Below are 17880 nucleotides of genomic sequence, written 5' to 3'. Positions count from 1 at the left end.
TCCACTAAACCGAGGAACTAGAAAAGATTTCATCAGACTAAAAACTACTCCAAACCAAAGGTTTTATTGTCTTTTAAAAAAAGGAACAGCAGCTTCTGTACTTGTCAGGGAATTCAGAGCATTCTTATTATGACCACTAGAGGAGGCATCACTCTTTCTAGTGGGATATAATCTTTAAACCCTGCTAAACTCTCTCACCCCTATTCTGGCCCATGCTCTCATTCCCTCTCTTCAATTTAAACAGAGAAAACTAGAGCAAAATTTTTCCTAACCTATGTTTTATTGCAATAAACATAATAATATGCATAAAGATGAAGAATATTCTCACTTTCTGATTAACAGAATCAAATTATCTGGAATATTGCTTGTATTTCAACAAGTTAATTTTGAATAACAATAGATGACCCCTAACAGAGCATCTTATTTTTGGGGCGGGGGGATATCACCTCAGAGATAAAGGGAAATCAAGTTCTTATGGCAGAAATATAACAGAAAACTAGAAATCATTAGTGTTCTAAATGGATATACTATTCAATAGTATTTTGAAGTCACATGGCTCAGGATCAAATCCCATCTCTCCCAAGCAAATTAAAGTTGGGCAAATTACTTCATATATAAAATGGGGTAATAATATTTTCCTCACCAGATATTTATGAAGATGAAATGAAGTACAATCAAGGTATTTAACTCAATATTTAGCATATAGTAGTACTGGTTACTCAATGGTAATGTGCCTTCTAATAGTATAGAAACATGAACATTCATTCACACACTGATTTCACATGTGGGTAGTCTGACACTCAGCCTATATGGAGTCAAGTCTTAGGAACACTGCTGGCTTAAAAGAGAATGGCAACTGAGGAGGAGGGCCAAGATGGCGGCATAGCAAGGTGTGCATTTAGTTCATCCTCCAGAGCTGCTAATAAATGGCCAGGAACAGTACAGAACAACTGCTGGGGCCACATCAATGAATGGACACACAGCGTACCCCAGTCCGAACCAGCTTGACCAGCTGCAAGCCCCCCCAGATCCGTCAGTTCCCCAAGCTGTTGTGGCCGGCACCCCTCCCCCACAGGCTGCTTCACAGAGGGGAAATGAAAGGGACTTCACCAGCAGCAGGGGCTGAGCCCAACCAAAAGCCAATTGTGGAATTAATTAACAAATTCTGACTACTAAAAATAGGCCCCAGCTCAGCTGAACCTCGAGTAAAAGGTGAGGTTGCTGGTTTTGGCCCTGATGCCTAGGGAGCAGGACTGCTGGAAAAAGAAAAACACAAAAAACAGGTATTTTTTTTTGGATTTGAAAAGGTCTGGGCCCTGAAGGAAAGGAGTGGGCACATAGGACCTGGAAATACACAGAGAAACATACCAACTTAAGCTCTTGATTGGCAAACCTGAGGAATGGGGGTCCTGCTCTGAAAAGGATTTCTCTCTTTGGTTTTTGTGGCTGTGTTTCTACAAAGGCTTGACTGCTCTTTAGATACAGCAGCAGGGCTTCTCAGGCTGCAACTGTCCCAGGCATAGGCAGAAATAAGCTCATTTGAGGGCTTGTCTGGAGCCTGTGCCTTCCCCAGATGGGGCTGAAATCAGGTGGAATCCCTCCCTCAATGAATTCAGACCACAGGGTCTGGAAAACTGAAGAATTAAAGCCAGCCCACAACCTCTCCTCTGTCTCCACCACGCCCCCAGCAGGGAGAGTCTGCCAAAGTTAAAGGTACCACATCACCTTATGCTGGTGGGACCTGCAAGTAGACAAATGCCACATACTGGGCAGGACAGGAAAAACAGAGTCCAGAGACTTCATAGGAAAATCTTTCAACCTGCTGGGTCTCACCCTCAGGGAAAACTGACACAGGTGACTCTTTTCTCCTGAGAGGAGGCCAGCTTGGCCTGGGAAAATCTGGTGGGGTCTATAATACTTAAATAGGCCCTCCTAAGTGGGCAGCGGTGAGGGGGTGTCACCATACAGGCAGGGCAAGAAACAAAATAACAAGAACTGAAGAATTCTGATCTGTTAAACAAAGCCTTAACTAGAGGTCCAGAATTAGCTGAACTGAATGTCAAAGGACAGATAGACAACTCATCCAGCAAGAAAATCCTAGGTAAGAAAAAAAGTGAAAACAATCTCCAGAATAAACTAATTAAGGTAATTAAATGCCTAGACACCAGCAAAAAATAATGAATCACACTAGGAAAATTGAAGATATGGCCCAGTTAAAGGAACTAACCAACAATTCAAATGAGATACAGGAGCTGGAACAATTAATGCAGAATGTTTGAACAGACATGGAAAACCTCATCAAAAATCAAATCGGTAAATTGAGGGAGATATAAAGAAGGCTAGGAATGAACAAAAAGAAGAAATCAAAAGTCTGAAAAAACAAATCACAGAACTTTTGGGAATGAAAGGCACAGTGGAAGAGATGAAAAAACAATGGAAATCTACAATGTAAGATTTCAAGAGGCAGAAGATAGGATTAGTGAACTGGAGGGTGGAACATCCAAAATCTGACAAGCAAAAGAAAATATAGGGAAAAGAATGTAAAAATATGAGCAGGGACTCAGGGAATTGAATGACAACATGACACAGACAAATGTATGTGTTGTAGGTGTCCCAGGATAAGAGAAGGGAAAAGAAGGATAAAAACTAAATTGGAGGAAATTATCACAGAAAATTTCCCAACTCTTATGAAAGACTTAAAATTACACATCCAAGAAGTGCAGTGTACCCCAAACATAACAGATCCAAATAGACACTTACTAATCAGAATGTCAGTTGTCAAAGACAAAAAGAGAATCTTGAAAGCAGCAAGAGAAAAGCAATCTATCACATGCAAGGGAAACCCAATGAGACTATGCATAGATTTTTCAGCAGAAACCATGGAGGTGAGATGACAGTGGGATGATATACTTAAATTACTAAAACAGAAAAACTGCCAACCAAGAATTCTATATCCAGCAAAATTGTCTTTCAAAAATGAAGAAGAAATTAAAACATTTTCAGACACAAAAAAATCACTTAGAGAATTTGTACCCAAGAGACTGGCTCTGCAAGAAATACTAAAGGGAGCACTAGAGACAGATACAAAAAGACAAAAGAGAGAGGTGTGGAGAAGTGTGTAAAAATGAAGACTATGAGTAAAGGTAAAAAGATGGAAAATTAGATATGACATACAAAATCCAAAAGGCAAAATGGTAGAAGAAAGTACTACCCATACAGTAATAACAGTAAATATTAATAGATTTAATTCCCCAATCAAAAGACATAGACTGGCAGAATGGATTAAAAAACAGGACCTATCTCTATGCTGTCTACAGGAAATGCATCTTAGACCCAAGGATAAACATAGATTGAAAGTGAATGGTTGGGAAAAGATATTCATGAAGATAACAATCAGAAAGAGCAGGAGTAGCTATACTAATATCCAGCAAATTAGACTTCAAATGTAAAACAGTTAAAAGGGACAAAGAAGGACACTATGTATTAATTAAAGGAACAATTCAACAAGAAGACATAACAATCATAAATATTTATGCACCAAGCCAGAATGCTCCAAACTACATGAGGCAAACACTGAAAACAGTGAAAAGAGAAATAGGCACATCTACCATAATAGTTGGAGATTCCAATTCCCCACTCTCAGCAGTGGAAAGAACATCTAGAGAGAGGATCAATAAAGAAACAGAATTTGAATCAGACAATAAATGAGCCAGACTTAACAGACATTTATTGAACATTACACCCACAACAGCAGGATATACCTTTTTCTCAAGTGCTCATGGATCATTCTCAAGGATAGACCATATGCTGGGTCATGAAGCAAGTCTCAATAAATTTAAAAAGATTGAATTATTAAAAAACACGTTCTCAGATCATAAATGAATGAAGTTGGAAATCAATAATAGGCAGAGTGCCTGAAAATTCACAAATATGTGGAGGCTCAACAACATACTCTTAAACAACCAGTGGGCCAAAGAAGAAATTACAAGGGAAATCAGTAAATATCTTGAGGCAAATGAAAATGAAAACATGACATATGAAAACTTATGGGATACAGCAAAGGCAGTGCCAAGAGGGAAATTTATTATTGCGCTAAATGCCTATATGAAAAAAGAAGAGCAAAAATCAAGGAATTGACTGTCCACTTGGAAGAACTAGAGAAAGAACAACAAACTAACCCCAAAGTAAGCAAAAGGAAAGAAATAATGAAGATTAGAGAAGAAATAAATGAAATTGAGAACATGAAAACAATTGAGAAAATCAACAAAACCAGAAGTTGGTTCTATGAGAAAATCAATAAGGTTGATGAATCCTTAGTGGGGTTGACAAAAAGAAGGAGAGGATGCAAATAAATAAAATCAGAAATGGAAGAAGACAAATAACCACTGACCCCACAGAAATAAAGGAAGTAATGAAAGGATACTATGAACAATTTTATGCTAATAAACTCGGCAATGTAGATGAAATGGACAACTTTCTAGAAAGGCATGAACAACTGACTCGAGAAGAAATAGACAACCTCAACAAACCAATCACAAGTAAAGAAATTGAATCAGTCATTAAGAAGCTCTCCAAAAAGAAAAGTCCAGGACCAAATGACTTCACATGTGAATTCTACCAAACATTCAAGAAAGAATTAGTACCAATCCTGCTCAAACTCTTCAAAAAAATTGAAGAGGAGGGAAAGCTACCTCACTCATTCAAGAAGCCAGACAAACTGTTATAAAAAAAGAAAACTACAGACCAATCTCTCTTATGAATTTAGGTGCAAAAATCCTCAACAAAATTCTTGCAAATCGAATCTAGCAGCACATTAAAAGAATTATACACCATGACCGAGTAGGATTCATCCCAGGTATGCAACAATAATTCAACATGAGAAAAACAAATAACGTAATACACCATTTCAACAAATCAAACCAGAAAAACCACATGACCATCTCGATTGATGCAGAAAAGGCATTTGACAAAATTCAACATCCTTTCCTGTTGAAAACACTTCAAACAATAGGAACAGAAGGGAATTTCCTCAACATGCTAAAGGGAATATATGAAAAACCTACAGCTAACATCATCCTCAATGGGGAAAAACTGAAAATTTTCCCCCTAAGGTCAGGAACAAGACAAGGATGCCCACTATCACCACTGTTATTCAACATTGTGTTGGAAGTTCTAGCCAGAGCAATTAGACAAGAAAGAGAAGTACAAGGCATCAAAATTGGAGAGGAAGAAGTAAAACTCTCACTGTTTGCAGATGATATGATACTATATGTCAAAAACCTTGTAAAATCCACAGCAAAACTACAAGAGCTAATAAATGAGTACAGCAAAGTGGCAGGCTACAAGATCAACACTGAAAAATCTGTAGTGTTTCTATACACTAGTAGTGAATGATCTAAGGGGGAAATCATGAAAAAAATTCCATTTACAATTGTAACCAAAAGAATAAAATTTTAGGAATAAACTTTACTAAAGAGTCAAAAGACCTATACAGAGAAAACTATGAGAAATTGTTAAAAGAAATTGTGGAAACCTAAATAAATGGAAGGACATACTATGTTCATGGATTGGAAGACTAAATATAGTTAAAATGTCAATTCTACCTAAATTGATTTGCAGATTCAATGCAATACCAATTAAAATCCCAAAAACTTACCTTTCAGAAATAGAAAATCCAATAACCAAATTTATCTGGAAGGGCAGGGTGCCCCAAATAGCTAAAAGTATCCTGAGAAAGAAAAATGAAGTCAGAGGTCTCACTCTACCTGACTTTAAGGCGTATTATGAAGCTACAGTGGTCAAAACAGCATGTACTGGCATAAAGATAGATATACTGACCAATGGAATTGAATAGAGTATTCAGATATAGACCCTCTTATCTATGGAAAGTGATCTTTGATAAGGCAGTCCAGTCAACTCACCTGGGACAGAATAGTCTCTTCAATAAATGGTGCCTAGAAAACTGGATATCCACATGAAAAAGAATGAAAGAGCATCCATGTCTGACACCCTATATAAAATTAACTCAAAAAGGATCAAAGACATAAACATTAGATTTAAGGCCATAAAACTGTTAGAATACAATGTAGGGAAATATCTTATAAATCTTATAATAGGAGGTGGTTTCCTAAACCTCACCCCCAAAGCATAAGCATTGAAGAAAGAAATGGGTACTCCTCAAAATTAAACACTTTTGTGCATCAAAGAACTTCATCAAGAAAGTAAAAAGACAGCCTGCACAAAGGGAGATAATATTTGGAAATGATATATCAGATAAAGGTCTAGTATCCAGAATATATAAAGAGATTGTTCAACTCAACAACAGAAAGATGGACAACCCAGTTACAAAATGGGCAAAAGACTTGAACAGACACTTCTCAGAAGAGGAAATACAAATGGCCAAAAGGCACATGAAAAGATGCTCAACTTCCCTGGCTATTAGGTAAATGTAAATCAAAACCACAGTGAGATATCATCTCACACCCACCAAAATGGCCATTATCAATAAAACAGAAAATGACAAGAGCTGGAGAGGATGTGGAGAAAGAGGCACACTTATCCACTGCTGGTGGGAATGTCAAATGGTACAACCTCTGTGGCAGGCACTTTGGCGGTTCCTCAGGAAGCTAAATATAGAATTGCCATATGACCCAGCAATACCATTGCTAGGTATCTACTCAGAGGACATGAGGGCAAAGACACAAAAGGACATTTGCACACCAATATTTATAACAGCATTATTTATAATTGCCAAGATATGGAAACAGCCCAAATGTCCATCAACAGATGAGTGGCTAAACAAGCTGTGGTATATACATATGATGGAATATTATGCAGCTGTAAAACAGAATAAAGTTATGAAATATGTAACAACATGGATGGACCTTGAGGACATTATGTTGAGTGAGATTCACCAGAAACAAAAGGACAAATACTGTATGGTCTCACTGGTAGGAACTAACATTAATGAATGAACTTGGATAATTTCAGTTAAGAACAGAAGTCATCAGGAGATAGAAACAGGATAGATATTGGGTAATTGGAACTGAGGGGCTACAGATTGTGCAATGGGACTGACTGTAAAAATTCAGAAATGAATAGCACAACATTACCTAACTAGAATACAATAATGTTAGCACACTGAATGAAGCTGAGTGTGAGAATGATAGAGGAAGGAGGCCTGGGGGCACAAACGAAATCAGAAGGAAAGATATATGGTAAAGACTGAGATGGTATAATCTAGGAATGCCTAGAGTGTATAACGATAGCGACTAAGTGTACAAATTTAAAAATGTTTTGCATGAGGAAGAACAAAGGAATGTCAATAATACAGGGTGTTGAAAATAGATGGCAATTAATATTTTAAAACTTTAACTTTTATGTGAGACTAAAGTAAAAAATGTTTATTGGTACAAAACTTATATTTCCACTATGCATTTCCTCATATAACTATGGAAAGCTTAATTGAGTACCATAAGTACATGGAACCTTGAGTAGGGCATGAGATTTTGTAGGTTTGTCCAGATTGATGCCTCGATAAATCCCAGAAGGATTTGAACAGGGAATAAAAAAGTATTTGCAAAGTCCCCCTGGGGGAATGGTGAGAAAGGGGGAAAATTCAACTTCCCCAAGTGGAGAATTCTTGATATTCTCACAAGCAGTGGAGACAACCAAAGCAATAGGCTGAGTCCCCAATCTTGGGGTTTGTTCATATGAAACTTAGCCCTGCAAAGGATAGGCTAAGTCTACTTAAATTAGGCTATGAGTCATCCCCAAGAGAACCTCTTTTGTTCCTCAGATATGGCCTTTCTCTCTCAGCCAACATGACAAGCAAATTCACTGCCCTACCCCTCTCTACGTGGGACATGACTCCCAGGGGTGTGAACCTTCCTGGCAATGTGGGACAGAAATCCTAGAATGAGCTGGGACTCAACACCAAGGGATTTAGAAAACCTTCTTGACCAAAAAAGGGGAAGAGAGAAATGATACAAAATAAAGTGTCAATAGCTGAGAGATTCCAAACAATTTGAGAGAGTATCCTGGAAGTTTTTCTTACACATTAAATAGATATCACTCTTTTAGTTAAGGGTAACAGAGGCTGGAGGGAACTGCCTGAAAATGTAGAGCTGTGTTCCTGTAACCATGTTTCTTGAAGATGATTGTATAATGATATAGCTTTTGCAGTGTGACTGTGTGATTGTAAAAACCTTATTCTGATGCTTCTTTTATCTACCTTATGGACAGATGAGTAAAACACATGGATTAAAAGTAAATAAATAATAGGGGGAACAAATGTGAAAATATATTTAGTAGATTGAAATGCTAGTAATCAAAGAAAGGGAGGGGTAAGGAGTATGGTATGTATGAATTTTTTTCTGTTTCCTGTTTGTTTCTTTTTCTGAACTGATGCAAATGTTCTAAGAAATGATCATTATGATGAATATGCAACTATATGATGGAAAAAAAGAATGTTCATATTGTATGTTGACTGGTATTATTAGGTAAAATTAAAAAAAAAGAGAGATAGAGAATGGCAACCAATGAGAATATTTTGAAATTTAAAAAGTATTTTGGTTAACTTACATGAAGCTTCTTGATCTGTGTTTCTAAAAGGCAGAATGCAGATTTTTCTCTTCCAACATCTTTTTAAGTTCACCAGTTTTTGCTTCAAGACTCTGTTTTTCTTCTGAATTAATTTCTCCCTTTAACTGTGACATTCAGTGTTCTACTTGCTGAATGTAAAAATCCTGTTGTGATTTTTAAAAGAAGCCAGTGGGGAGAAACAAGCAGTTAAAACCATTTCTATTAACATAAAAATGCAGTAAATATGTTGTTATGAGTTTTCCCAGGGTGACATCATTTAATAAAGTCACCTTAATCCTGCTGTAATTTACAGATTAAAATCCTTCTTACTCCAAGGGGAGCAACAGTGAACTATTCTTCAATGATCAGAGTGCAAGTCAGTGATAGAGAAGTCATCTTCTGAAAATGTAGCAAAGTGAGCTAAAGGTATGCCAACCTCAGTACCATGATGGAACCTCAGTGCACACAGTGGCATGATTTGTGAGTGCATGTTTTCTGAGGGATACAAAAAAGACAATCACAAATCAGTGGCCATGAAAGGCTCAAATCTGCTGAACTTCTTATAATTTTTTTTTTGCATGGGTAGGCACCAGGAATTGACCAGGCACCTGGTCTCTGGCATGGCAAGCAAGAACTCTACCACTGAGCCACCATGGCCTGCCTCTTATGAATTATTCTTAAAATTAAATGTAAGCATTTGTAATGTTGACAAATTAAGGTATAGAAGATGAGGAAATGAAGATGAAGAGAGAGAGGATATTACAAAAGTAATCTGAGAACAGAATATATAAATAGGAACAAGAACAAATAAGGAAAAACTGAAAAAGATACATTCTACCTAATGGCCTGGGGGTTGGGGTGGGGCATGTGTGCACATAGCTTCTCTTGTTTTATTCCATGTTCAAATGCCCAGGTTTCTTTGAAGCATGTAGTTTCCTCACCAGAGACATCTCTCTCCCATTTATTTCAGATCAAGAAAAACCAGCTTTCTAAGGCCTTTCCCACTACTAGTATTGACCTAACAGGATATCCCATTAGCATTTTTCTAATCCTTCAAAACAGTGTTTAGAAATCTGCTTTCTTGGGATGCTGGGGCATCTTAGCCATCACAACTATAACAAACCAATACAGAAGACATTCGTAATAGTCACATCTACCTGATTGTACATAATTTCTTGCTGCTTCAAGGTTTCAAAATCCAGGTTATGCAACTGATTTTTGAGATGTTTTAGAGAGGAATGAGTACCTCAATTTCTGAAAGAAGAGCTTTTTCTTTCATTGTCTCACTTTGTAGTTCCTGAACCTTCTTAAACAACACATCTTTCACCAGGTTTAACTGAACTTCCACTTCCTGATGATAAGAATAGCAGTGACTAGTGAAATTATAGTACATTGAAATGTTTCATTTATTGATATGAACAGTATAATTTAGGGGCTCATAAGTAAACAACCCAGCAGCATTTTAGCCCTTGAGAATATAAGGCTCTTCACACAATTTCAACAATTCCCCAGAATTTCGGTAGTCTAATGTTTTCTATTTATGCACCATGCACCTTGACATGTATAATAATTCCATCCCAAGCTGTCCTTGCCTCATAACTTGGTGATGCCACTGATTTCCTCAGAAAATAAAATCCACTGGGGACATGCAAACGTGCATGTTCATAATTTACAGATGCGTTGAGGATGCTAAAGCGTAGTGTGTCATCTTCTTTTGGGCACTTTCCAGTGGTGAGTGGGTAAATGTTTAACAATCAGCTCTCCACTGAATTGGGTGTGAGAGGGAGAAGTCAATGGTCATGGTATAAATCCTCCCACAGTGGCAAATTTCAAGCTACCAGCATGACTTCACTAAGCACAGCCTGGGGAAGAGATGCACCGTAGCTGACCATTATACAGCATTTCTACCATGCAGGTATAATGAATGTTCAGGAAAATATGGTAAAAATAATTTGGAAGTGATGAGTTCTCAGTATGTATTATTTTGTTTTTAATATAATTTATTCAATTTCAAGTCTATATGATTTAATTTTAGCAATGACTTAGAGAATTCTAGAAAATTCAACAGTCTGCTCCCATGAGTTGGCAGGGACTGGCTTAGGCACTCTCCTGGCACTGCCAACACCTCACATTCTGCCCCCTGTTGACCTCCCAACCACTGCAGCCTTCTAGAAAAGAGAGACAAGTCCCCTGTACCCTCTGTTCCTTGATTAGGGGACGGACCTGCTTTACTTCTTGAGGCTTCCAGACCAATATATTCTATACTTTAAACAGATCTCAAAATATGCCAAGATACATTGAAAGTTATCATTTTACAATGGTGAAATAATTCACCTCTGCATTCTTATAACAAAATAAGCATATTTCCCTTTGGCAACCAATAACCTTTGAAACCAAAGACATCTATGCTTGGAACATTTAAATCTTCACAAAGTAAGATATATAACCTAATGTTCAATACATTATTTTTCATATTATAGATAATTTTTATTAGGTTTAAGACTTTCTCAACAATTGTCTGGCAGAGATTTAAAGTCAGTGTTTGGTGGTCTGAGTCTCTTATGTGCCCAGAAAAGCCTATGTTCTTCTAATCCTCTCTGTGGGAGGGGCAGACCTGTTGTGGGTGGGTCCTTGTTTCCATGGAGATGTGACCCACCCATCCAAGCTGGGGCTTCATCCCCTTGCTGGAGTCCTTTATGAGGATCAAAGGCAGACGTATTTTGGAGAGAGCTCAGAAAAACTATGAGAGAAAAATGCCCACTGAAGCTCTGAGTATTTTGGAGAGAAGGACAGGCCGAAGTCACCACATGCCTTACCCCTGGCAGAGGAACCTTGGATGCCAGCAGCCTTTTCTTTGAGAAGGTCTCTTCCTCTTGATGCTTTAATGTAGACATTTTCATGGCCTTAGAAACTGTAAATTTGTAACCTAATAAATCTCCATTCAAAAGCCAACTGATTTCTGGTATATTGCATTGTGGCAGCTTTAGCAAACTGACACAGTGGCAAATTACACAGTACATCTTCAAAATGAATAGAGTTGAGATTTTTACCAGGAAAAAAACAAATGACCAAACAAACAAAAACCAACAATAGAAACCAAGATCATGAACACAACCTACTAAAGTGCAGTTGGTAAACATACTGCCAATCTTATTATTTTTTTCTAATTCAGTTAATTTCTATTAAAATGTCAGAGGTTTTTAATTCCATGTGATTGAAAGGTCTACTTTATATGAATTACACAATATTTACAGGTTTCCAATGAGTTCTAATGATGTCCATCTCATGTGCCATAGAAAATGATGCTCTTAGGAGAAAAAACAACTGTTTTTTAAATGTTGTTGTACAATTTGGACTTAAGCACCATTCAAGTCGAGATTGCTGCATAATCTCATCATTCAGGAACTTTAGATGTACAACAGCACATCCAAATATAAGAGGAACTAGACTTAATATAAGCTTCAGCAAATATTGGAAAGTTCTGCCACTACCTTTGTCTTAAACCCTGCCCTTCTCTCTTAAAAGAATATAAGCCAGGGGGAGTGCCTACAGTGTCAGATCACACTTAGAAGGCACTTTGAAGTTTTCAAAGAGAAAATGGAGAACCAGCCCTTTCTGGTTCCTCAAAAACTGGTTTTAATGTTACCACATGCCAAAGAAACTGAGGTAGAAGGGGATTCCAGCAGAATTAGCAAAGGGATAGCATTCAAGAGCCCATTTTCCATTAAATCATGCCAGATTGTAAGGGGTTAAAGAAAAAAGTAGATATGAAAAAACACAAATAATGAGCATAGACTTTTGGGGGGAAATTTGAGCACAAACACATAAAAAAAGTCAAAAATCAGGAGGAAATCAGGTGGAAAACAGGACTTCTTTTGAAGACATGTATGTAATATGCCAGTGGGTATATGGTGAATGGCAAGGCATGGAGATGGGGAGAGCTTAGACATTGACAAGGGATGGGACATAGGGTATGGTGGAGGGCTGCCTTTCAAAGAACATGTCAAAGTTAACTATGGAACAGATGGAGAAATCAGGAGCCTAAGAAGAGTGGAGGTCAGAAACACTTTAAGAAGTAGCACAAAAAGAGACCCCCAAACTCTGATTACAAATGCTATCATACAGAAAGCTGAGCCTTGGAAGAGACCTCCCAGAGTCCTATCCCAAGAGTCACTATTCATTATTCACTCTTTTAAATATGGTGTAATTTCAAAAAATTAAACTAAACTTTACCTTTATGCTCTTTTCCTCTTCCTTTAGCATATCTTCCAAATTGGTAGCTTTCTCTTCTACAGACATGGTTCTTTCAGTGACCTCTTTTAAATTTTTTCTGATCTTCTGATTACTACACTTAATTTGTTTTAACCTAAAGAGAGATTATGAGGGAAAGATTGAAACTATATCTACAAAATGATATAAATAAACAAGGAGTAGTTTATTCTTAAAGACTCTGTCATATAACTTGAGGGTTTCTTTAATTGTACACGTTTTTATTACCGATATATATATATATATATATAATAAAAGCCTATAAAATATGCTATTTCCTGAGCCATTGTGATAAAAAAGCCAGTAAGCTTTTTAAGCATAATAGTTTAGTAACTATAATTTTGCAGTTATTTAACAAAACAACTTAAACCATAAACATATTGAATTATCTTTTTTTCTTACCTCGATGCTTCTCCTTGAATATCCTTCTTTAATTTGGAAATATTTTTCCTCAGAGCTTGTAAATCACTGGAACTTCTATTCACAGTGGCTTTTAAACACTCCAGCTATTTATTAGTTAACAGACAAAATTTGTATTTACTCTATACTTATAAATTAATTTCTTTTCTATGAAGTTCTACTCTATCCATTTTGAATAAGTTCTAACATATATCAGACTCATAAATACAGTGACCTTTTGCTGTAATGAACATTTTAACCATTTTATATTGAGCTGATGATATTTAATTATAAACAACTTGTATAATACTGGAAAATTACCAAAGCATACATATATGTGTTGAAAGTAAAGGCAGAAATAACCAATATCACTAGGCCTGCTCAATAAGAACACATCCTAAGAGTCAAGACAAATTAATGCATATAGATAAAATTCTGATGAAAATCATAAGCCTAAGTGGATTTGGGGAAATCTCAAGAGAGTCTAATATATCATCTTTCTAACAATACACATTTTACTGCTAATCTAAATTGTTAAAACAGAAAACCCAAGACCTCAATTTTCTCTTCCATTAAGAACCTTTGCAAACTGTTGAGGAGAATAAAGATTAAACTCTCCCACTGTAAAAGTGAGGCCCTAATACCTAGAAATGTGTAAAAATATTTAGACATATAATTCCCTTCCACATAAAAACCTGTACCTCAGTATTCAAAGCAGAATTATTCATAATAGCCCCAAAGTGGAAATAATTCAAAGGTTCATCATCTGATGAATGGACAAACAAAATGTAGTACATCCATCCAATGCAATATTATTCAGCGTAAAAAGGAAATAAGTACTGATACATGTCACAACATGGATGAACCTTGAAAACATTATGCTAAGTAAAATAAGCCAGACACAAAGGGTCACATATCATTTGATTTCATTATATTTATAGGCAAATCCATAGAGACAGAAAACACAACTACTGCCCAGAGCTGGGAGGAGGGAGGAATCAGGAGTGACTGCTAATGGATATGAGATTTCTTTGTGGGGAGACAAAATGCTCGAAAATTAGATAGTGGTGATGGTTGTATAACACTGTGAATATACTAAAAACCATTAATTGTACATTTTAAAAAGATGAATTATGGTATATGAATTATAACTAAATAAATTACAAATGAATGACTGATGAGTGAATAAACAAACAAATCCTTGCTTTCTTATCTGCAATTAAATTAAACTTAAATTTTTTTAAGAATGAGCTATTTGCAGTGATATATTTTATCCCCTTTGGACGGGAATAATTTGGAAGGGAAAAAATCTTCCCTTCTCTATCAAAGACAAAACCTATAATTTACAGAATAAAATGTTCTACAATATTCCAATTTCCCATCTAGCCCTCAAGCACAAATTTCATAAAGATTTCTTTCCATACTGAGGAGAAAACTTACTTCCCTATGGAATAATCTAGATAGCATGTAAGCCTGCAAAAGAAGAAAAGAGTAAGGCAGGGGAAATCATGTTCTTACTCTGCTGCCAAGTATTTTATTACTACATTGCCTGCCTACCAAGATTGAAATGTTATTCCTTGACAAGGTGAGAAACTAAACGTAAACAAGTGGCTCCTCCTAGAAGTCGAGAGTTAAGACTGCACATGCACATGCAGCACTGGAGATGACCTCTGATTATATTGTGTCAATATTCATCTTTACATTCATCTTTCATCTCATCATTATGATTTTTGGTTCAGCTCCTTGGGGAATTTTTTATCTCAGTTCCCTTGCCTGTGGTGGGCAGGTGTTGTGCAGTCTGCAGAGCTCAGAGAAAAGCCCTTCTCATCCCTGCAGTGTGAAAGAAAGCCCACTGGGCTCTCACTGCTCAGGGGCTCAGCTGGAATATCCTAGGATTTCATCATGTAATAAAGAGAACCAGAGGGCAGGCCCTTCTTCAAACCAGTGCCTTGATGCTTGTTTTCATGATAATCTGTCATAAGCACACAAAGCGGTGCTTTTAGTTGACATACCTCATTCTTCAGCTGACTTCTATTACTTTCATGGCACTGATAGTCCATTCTATACTTTAAAATCTTATGATCAGCAGCAGAAATTCTCGTTTCATACTCTGCATTATTCCCTATTTCACTTTCCAAAAACCTGATCTTTTCTTTAACCAAACTTTCTTTTTCTCTTATTTCCTGCTTTATCCTTGATAATGCCTGGGATTTAAAAAATACATGTTTAATTAAATATGTGTTCATATAATAAAACTAGAACTACAAAGAATTGAGTTTCTATTTTTCTATTGTTATATTTGGTATTTATTTTACCAAAACATCTGAGGAGAAAAGTTTTGTAGAGACACTATTTTTATATAAATAAAAGCAAAAACTTAATATGCTATACAACAATATCTACAAGCACATATTTTTCAAGGTCTTTACATTTTCTTTCATCTATCTGGAACTTTGCTAAAAAAGATGAGAAAAATAGATAAGCTTTTATAAATGAAAGGTGACACCTAAAAAATAAATATTGAACAATTTTCACAGAAACGTGGTTTTCAATAAGATTCTCCAAATATTTCAAGGTTCAGGATTTTTTTATCTTTAGAAAAATTGCATATTACTAAATCAATATTACTGAATGGTTTCAACAGAAATATATTTAACTGAGGCTTTCTGCTGACCTTGGGAATACAAAGATAAATAGCATATATAATGTATTATAATTAAGATGTGGACAAAGTACTATGAGAGTGCAGAAATAATGAATTCCATCCAAGAACAATCATCAAAAGGTATTACCCAAGAGGGAGCATTTAAATTTGGCCTACAAAAATCAGTGGAGATGCATAAATAGTCTAATGTGGTCAAAGTGTAGGATGGGAGAGATGTTATGGGAAGGAGCAATATTAAGTTGGAATGTGGTTTGGATGAAAGGGATGAGGATGGAAAGGTAAAGTTTAAGGCAAAATTGTGAAAAAACTCAAATACCAAGTTAAAGAGGTTCAACTTTTAAGCAATGTGGAATGAAGTTTTTAAGATGAGGATAAAAAAATAAGTTGCACTTTTTGCAAGTGATTCTATGGCAATGGGTTGGATGAATTAGAGATTAGAGGGAAAAGGAAAATTTTCCCTAAAATTTCACTTTTTTCATATTTTCCAAAATGGGGTCCAGCCAGCTAATTCATTCCAGGAAATTAGACAGGGAGGGACCAGGGATATATTCTGAATCAGTAACTTCTAGAAATGTTAAATGTAATATTCTACATATTAGCATATTAAATGGATATATATCTTGATGCACTGCAATAGAAATATAATTCAGTATTCTCATATGTTATCTATAATAATATTCTATATTTGCTGCATTCTGTAGATTTACTGTGTTCATTCAGCCGAAAGACATGTCAAAACTTCCTAAACACACATATTTCAAATGAGACTCTCCTGCCCTATATTGACTTTTCTACCACTTAATTAGATGCTTTAATATCTTCTGCAGTGTCCACATTTCTTAGTGCTATTCACTAATAAGTTTTTATATAGCTGATGCTTACATATAATATCCTAAAATTTGTACAATGGAATAAAAGCATAACAGAAAAGTAGTTTTCCTTTTCTAATGTTGCAAAAGTTATAAAACAAAACAATTTTAGGACCATAAGGCCTGGAGACCTTAATGCACTGAGAGGGCAGAAACTGTTTGGGGGAAGAAGGACAAAAAGATCTAATCCCAGTTTATATGCTCCAGTGCCATGCAGTAAGCAGCTCTCACTGGCTATTGAGATCCAATTTGCATATCTCTTCTTCACAGTGGTGTTGCTTTGGCAGCTTGAGAATAAACCTTATGGAAGTAGTTCTACCACCAAAGTTAGAAACATTACAAATTAAATTGTTTTTATCTGCTTTGTTTTGCTTTCCAAAAGACAGGTATCAAGCACTTAGAAGCATATAGCTGCCCAGATGCACCCCTATCCCAGCACCCTTCTTGGTCTCTGACAATACCTAACAGCCAGGAGGTATCAACCCTAAAGAAAGAACACCTGTGACTGTGACCAGACATTCACTGATTGTTGATTCTACCAAATAAGCAGGCTAAGCCAATTCATCAGTGGGGTTATGTGAGTATGCCTATTTGATGTTGGTTGTGGATCTGCAATCTTGGATCTATTGCATTTGGTTTGCATGGTGAAGGCAGTCAACACTCAATACTTGAAAGCAGTATCTACTCAAGAAAGAGATACCAAGAATTAAGAGGACCTCATAGTGTAGATTGGTTCCCCTTTCTCTCCTATGGAGGTATGGCCCATTTGTTTATAAAATGTTAGTAATTTACTGTTGGGGACAGAATCGTATCCTTGGCAATATTCAAGTCCTTAACCCCTGGTCCTGTTTGGGTGTAAATAGAGCCTTTGAAGGTGCTATTATTAGACACTTTGAAGATGGAGGGAAGGAAGGCCTTCACCCAATATGGCTGCAGTCCCTTATAAGCAAAGGACACTGGACATGGAAGTAGAAGTCAAAGGTAGGAGAAGCCAGACAGAGCTATCTTCATGTGACAGAGGACTGCCATTGCTAGGACATTAGACTTTGGAGAAGGTAGGACCTTCCTGACATCTTGATTTTGGATTTGTATCTC

General features: G+C 36.5%; 1 pseudogene; it reads right to left on the bottom strand.

Moving 5' to 3' along the window:
• Positions 1–1190: 1190 nt before the first annotated feature.
• The window catches only part of LOC143673282 (coiled-coil domain-containing protein 39-like), a 43385-nt pseudogene continuing 26695 nt past the window's right edge, over positions 1191–17880 (bottom strand).

The sequence above is a fragment of the Tamandua tetradactyla genome, unplaced genomic scaffold, assembly GCF_023851605.1.
Source record: "Tamandua tetradactyla isolate mTamTet1 unplaced genomic scaffold, mTamTet1.pri scaffold_73_ctg1, whole genome shotgun sequence".
In the NCBI taxonomy this organism is placed as follows: domain Eukaryota; kingdom Metazoa; phylum Chordata; class Mammalia; order Pilosa; family Myrmecophagidae; genus Tamandua; species Tamandua tetradactyla.
Note: the sequence above shows the minus strand (reverse complement) of the source record. Positions and strands in the feature narration are given on the sequence as shown.